Consider the following 6,059-nt stretch of genomic DNA (forward strand, 5'->3'; position numbering starts at 1 on the left):
AACTGTCCACATTTACTTTTCCTCTGCAAACAAAGTAACAAGTCATGATTTGAAAAATTGGACAACCCCATGGTAGAATATTACATTGTCTGTTTGTTGTGTGTTCTATATGAGATAAATATTAATCTCGAGTCGCATTCAAGTTACGAGTCAGAGGGAAACCTGCATTCTGACAAGCAGTCAATGCCCAACAATTCTTGCAATTGCGCAGGAAACAACAGTTTAAAGAGGAAGTTCCTAGCTTTCCGTTCCGACTTTATTTATTTATCAACTCCTAAATATGCACGAACTGTACCATTTTAAACCTTGAGTTTTTTAACAGCGTCATGGTTAAGCACGTTACCACTCCGCAATTCGCTGTGAGTGCATAGGGGAGAGAAGGCAAAATACCACCCTACCTCAATCTGACCATGACTACTCTCCTGCTCAAACAGGAAGTACCAGTGATACGAACGTATCCAAACAAAAAAACATGGATTACAGGCAACATCCGCGCTGGACTAAAGGCTAGAGCTACCCCTTACAAGGAACGGGACACGGACATGGGCGCATACAAGAAATCAAGCTACGACATCAGACGAGACATCAAACGTGCAAAAGGCCAGTATAGGAGTAAGGTGGAATCCTATTACACAGGCTCCGATGCTCGTCGAATGTGGCATTGTTTGCAGACGTTAACGGATTACAAAGGGAAACTCAGCCATGAGTTGCCCAGTGATGCAGAACTCCCAAACGAGCTAAATGGCTTTTATGCTCGCTTCGAGGAATATAACACTGTCCCTTGCGTGAAAGCCCCTGCTTTTCCGGGTGACTGTGTGATCTCGCTCTCCGTGGCCGATATGAGCAAAACGTTTAAAAAAGGTTAACAGTCACAAGGCCGCCGGACAGAAATCCAGGGCTCATTCTCAAAGCATGCGAAGACCAGCTGGCAAGTGTCTTCAGACATTTTCAATCTCTCCTTGTCTCAGTCTGTAATCCCAACACGTTTCAAGCTGACCATCATTGTCCCTGTTCCCAAGAGCCCCAAGGTCACTTGCCTAAATGACATCTGTAATTATGAAGTGCTTTGACAGGCTGGTCATGACACACATCAACACCATCATCCCAGACACCCTGGATCAGGGGTCTCCAACCTTTTCTACCATTAAATATTTCGCAAGCTACTCATCTTTTTTTACCTTTCAAATGGTCACGTTCTTCTCTTCTCTCCCCAATCAACTCTTCCGCGGGTCCTTAGTGTACAAGAGAAAGTAGTACACTATGTTTTCTCTCAATATACACTATATATACAAAAGAATGCGGACACCCCTTCAAACTAGTGGTTTGGGCTTTTTCAGTCACACCTGTTGCTGACAGGTGTATAAGATCGAGCACACAGCCATGCGATCGCCATAGACAAACATTGGCATTAGAATGGCCTTACTGAAGAGCTCAGTGGTTTTCAACGCGGCACCGTCATAGGATGCCACCTTTCCAACAAGTCAGTTTGTCAAATTTCTGCACTGCTATAGCTGCCCCGGGGCAACTGTATGTGCCGTTATCATGAAGAGGAAATGTCTAGGAGCAATAGTGGCTCAGCTGCGAAGTGGTAGGCCACACAAGCTCACTGCTCGTTGAACATCTCATTCCAAAATCATGGGCATTAATATGGAGTTGGTACCCCCCTTTGCTGCTATAACAGCCTCCACTCTTCTGGGTAGGCTTTCCACTAGATGTTAGAACATAGCTGTGGGGGCTTGCTTCCATTCAGCCACAGTTAGGTTGGAGGAGCATTAGTTAGGTTGGAGGATTAGGAATGGCTCACAGTCGGTATTCCAATTCATCCCAAAGGTGTTCGATGGGGTTGAGGTCAGGTCTCTGTGCAGGCCAGTCAAGTTCTTCCACACTGATCTCGACAAACCATTTCTGTATGGACTTTGCTTTGTGCACAGAAGCATTGTCATGCAGGAAAGGGCCTTCCCCAAAGTTGGAAGCACAGAATTCGATTCGTCTAGAATGTCATTGTATGCTGTAGCATTAAGATTTCCCTTCACTGGAACTAAGGGGCCAAGCCCGAACCATGAAAAACAGCCCCAGACCATTATTCCTCCTCCACCTCCAAACTGTACAGTTGGTACTATGCATTGGGGCAGGTAATTTCTCCTGGCATCCACCAAACCCAGATTCGCCCGTTGGACTACCAGATGGTGAAGCGTGATTCATCACTCCAGAGAACACATTTCCACTGCTCCAGAGTCCAATGGCGGTGTCACGTTGAAAGTCACTGAGCTCTTCAGGAAGGTCATTCTACTGCCAATGTTTGTCTGCGGAGATTGCATGGCGGTGTGCTCGATTTTATACACCTGTCAGCAACAGGCCTTGCTGAAATAGCCAAATCTACTAATTTGAAGGAGTGTCCACATACACTATATATACAAAAGTATCTCTCAGATATAGGAGAGGCTCTTCAGAAAAAACTTCCTGTTGATATTTTGGGGGGATTATCTGTTCCATGTGGTGAATCTGTAATGCAATGTGTTTACATGGGCTAATAGCAGTAAGACAACAAAAAAATCTGTTTCATCAAATACATTTTTGGAATATATATTTTTTATACTTCAAAATCAAATAGCTAAATGGTCCTTAGTATGACCTTCCTAAAACAATTCCATATAGCTTAACACATCAACTGACCACACACGGAGGGATAGACATACGCGCGCACCACGCAGACAGACAGGGGCAATATTGCTGGAAATGAATTGCCAGATATTGTTAGATTTGGCTTTTTAAGCCAATAGTGGATAACTAGGGGTGTGATAATGTCAATGTTCCATTGACTAGATTGTAGCTGGGAATTTGCACTGTCTGATGTGTGATATTTGTTTGACAGTTTTCGGTGGAGTGCGATTGAGATTGTGTCATCTCTGGCTCTATTGGGGTGATATGTGAATTGGAGTGGATCTAGGGCAGGGGTCTCCAACAGGTCGATTGCGAGTAGCTCGCAGCCCAACTATGAGTAGCTTGCACTTCACTTGAAAATTGCATGCACTTTCAGAATTGTTTGGCACTGTCAACTGTGGGACCTTATATAGACAGTTGTGTGCCTTTCCAAATCATGTCCAATGAATTGAATTTACCACAGGTGGACTACAATCAAGTTGTAGAAACATTTCAAGGATAATCAATGGAAACAGGAAGTACCTGAGCTCAATTTCAAGTCTCATATCAAAGGGTCTGAATACTTATGTAAATATGATATATCTGTTTTTATTTTGTATACATTTGTAAAACCTAAACCTGTCTTTGTGTTGTCATTTTGGGGTATTGTGTGTAGATTGATGAGGAAAAATAATAATTTAGTACATTTGTGAATAAGGCTGTAACGTAACAAAATGTGGAAAAAGGGAAAGGGTTCGAATACCTTCCGAACGCGTTGTATGTGAGAATGCTGTTCATTGAGTACAGCTCAGCAGAGGTAGAGAGAATGGTGACATGAAGTGGTTTCTGTCCTTTTGCATAGTTGTATAATTTGTAAACGTTGAAATCAATGGTTTTTGTTTGGCATACATTTTAAAGTGAATAATCTGATTTAAAGCGTTATTCCATTAACCTGGAATAGAAACATGTAGAAGGAGATCACTATATTGAATCTGACTTTTCCAAGCAAATCGATTATGGATTGGTCGGTCAACTTTGGTACTGTGTGTCTTGTTTGATACAGGGAGGCAGTGATGATGAGAGGAAACACTGCAAGCTACTGGAGGCTATCACCTCGCTTGGGGGGGAAGAAAAGGTCAGAACTGATCATGTTTTAATGGTACATTCCTAGATAAGTGGGGCTTCTGGAGTTGTACAAGATGTTAGATTCTAAATGAACAGAGTAAAACTCGCAGACGACTAGTAAAGCTCAAACCAAGTTTATTCAACCACTGGGTCATTCAGCTGCTTAAGACAAAGACATGTTTACACGAGCACAAGTATTTATAGCCCCCTTTAGGCTTAGCCTCCTCCTTTTCTCTAAACACTACATCTTTGTTGCTAGGCAGGAATTTATGTGATGTGGGTAATAAAACTGTTCCTTCTCCTTTCATGGGACCTGACCTGACCTGAACTCGGCCCACATTCTTCCCTAATCTACAGCTATCCACCCTTATCAGTGACCACAACGTGATTGCCTTTTCCCTTACTTAGTAACTTTCCAAACCCCTGGATCTTATCCGCCCTCAATTGACCCCACCATATACATTTCTCCTACATATAACCATTAACTTCTGGTGTTGCAAGTACTTCAAATTACATCCTAACAAAGAGAAATGCAGACCGGAGGACTTAGCCTACCAATTGAATTAAATCACCAGTATGTAATGTAACATTTTTTATTTGTGTTGCTTTTGTAGTCATGTATGTTTGATCAGTTATTTTGTCAATGTGTATTATTCACACTATTAGGAAGAAGCTTACTGAACGGTCTGAAGAAAGCATTCAGGTGTCAGAATTCACAGTCAAAGGTAAATTAAACTAAATGTACCCTGTTTATTTTTGTGCTTATATCAAGATAGTTTGGCAGTTCACTAGTGAAACGTGTAGCTAAATGTCTGACAAGATCCAGGAACATGTGATTTGACAGTCTGAACTGTATGGCTGTCTGCGTGTCATGAATGACAGGTGAATTAGACTAAATCAATTTGTCTGACCTCATTGGAACCTTGGGTAAGACCCCCAGTGCCTTAATTAATGAAGACGAAGAAGCAGCTGAAGAACTTTCAACACAACCAGAGCACCCTGGAAACACCCCTGACCAGGAAGTAGACAGAACGAGTAAGACCATCAATGGGTAGTCTTGAATGCAGGCCTCTGTTTACAACTGAGGATTTAACAAATATCCTTTTACAGATCCAAAGAGAAGTGGCTTTTGAGAAAACGTCAAAAGAGGTGTCCCGCTGGCAGAGTGTGGTCCTGCAGAACCAGAAGGCAGAACAGCTGGTCTTCCCACTGAACCAGCAGCCCTCTGGCCCAAAACGCATAGAGCAGGTGGTGGCTGGATGGAAGGTTGGTATAAAAAGTTCCTTTGTTTTTTTCTCTGTTTGTGTACTATAATTGTAAACTAATTTCAGATATTATATGCTCCAGGCCCAAACTTTCCTAGAACAAGAGATATTCAGCCTCCTGCACATGAACAAGCAGCCTCTCCATGACCCTGTTCTGACACCCACTGAGGAGGCCTCAAGCATCCAGCATGGGGTCATATGCATAAGATAAGCTAAATCTAGTGTGTTAGTGCTGGGTAAGTGCAAAGACCTGCACACACTACTGCCCTTGACTTAATTTTGTATGTGCACTAAAAGGACAATGTACTGGAAAAACAACAACGCACAAAAGTTTTTCTAGATGGTTATTGATGGTCTCACTTATCTACAACCAATATATAAAACTATAATTTTTTTGTCAGGCTAAGATCCGTCGTGCAGATCTCCAAAAAGCCAGAACTCTATAGTCTTATTATGAAGTGAAAGTCAAAAGGGAAATAAAAATAAAAAGCCGGGGAATATCCTTCCAATATACTGTACAGTTGACCGGGGAATATCCTTCCAATATAGTGTACAGTTGACCAGGGCATATCCTTCCAATATACTGTACAGTTGACCAGGGCATATCCTTCCAATATACTGTACAGTTGACCGGGGCACATCCTTCCAATATACTGTACAGTTGACCGGGGAATATCCTTCCAATATAGTGTACAGTTGACCAGGGCATATCCTTCCAATATACTGTACAGTTGACCGGGGAATATCCTTCCAATATAGTGTACAGTTGACCGGGGAATATCCTTCCACTATACTGTACAGTTGACCAGGGCATATCCTTCCACTATACTGTACAGTTGACCAGGGCATATCCTTCCACTATACTGTACAGTTGACCAGGGCATATCCTTCCAATATAGTGTACAGTTGACCAGGGCATATCCTTCCAATATAGTGTACAGTTGACCGGGGAATATCCTTCCAATATACTGTACAGTTGACCAGGGCATATCCTTCCAATATAGTGTACAGTTGACCAGGGCATATCCT

At 42.4% G+C, this 6,059-nt stretch overlaps 1 pseudogene; it reads left to right on the forward strand.

The window, feature by feature from the left end:
• Positions 1-542: 542 nt before the first annotated feature.
• On the forward strand, positions 543-5,620 carry LOC115153769 (U3 small nucleolar RNA-associated protein 14 homolog A-like; annotated as a pseudogene).
• The last annotated feature ends 439 nt before the right edge of the window (positions 5,621-6,059 follow it).

The sequence above is a fragment of the Salmo trutta genome, chromosome 19 (assembly GCF_901001165.1).
Source record: "Salmo trutta chromosome 19, fSalTru1.1, whole genome shotgun sequence".
NCBI lineage: Eukaryota > Metazoa > Chordata > Actinopteri > Salmoniformes > Salmonidae > Salmo > Salmo trutta.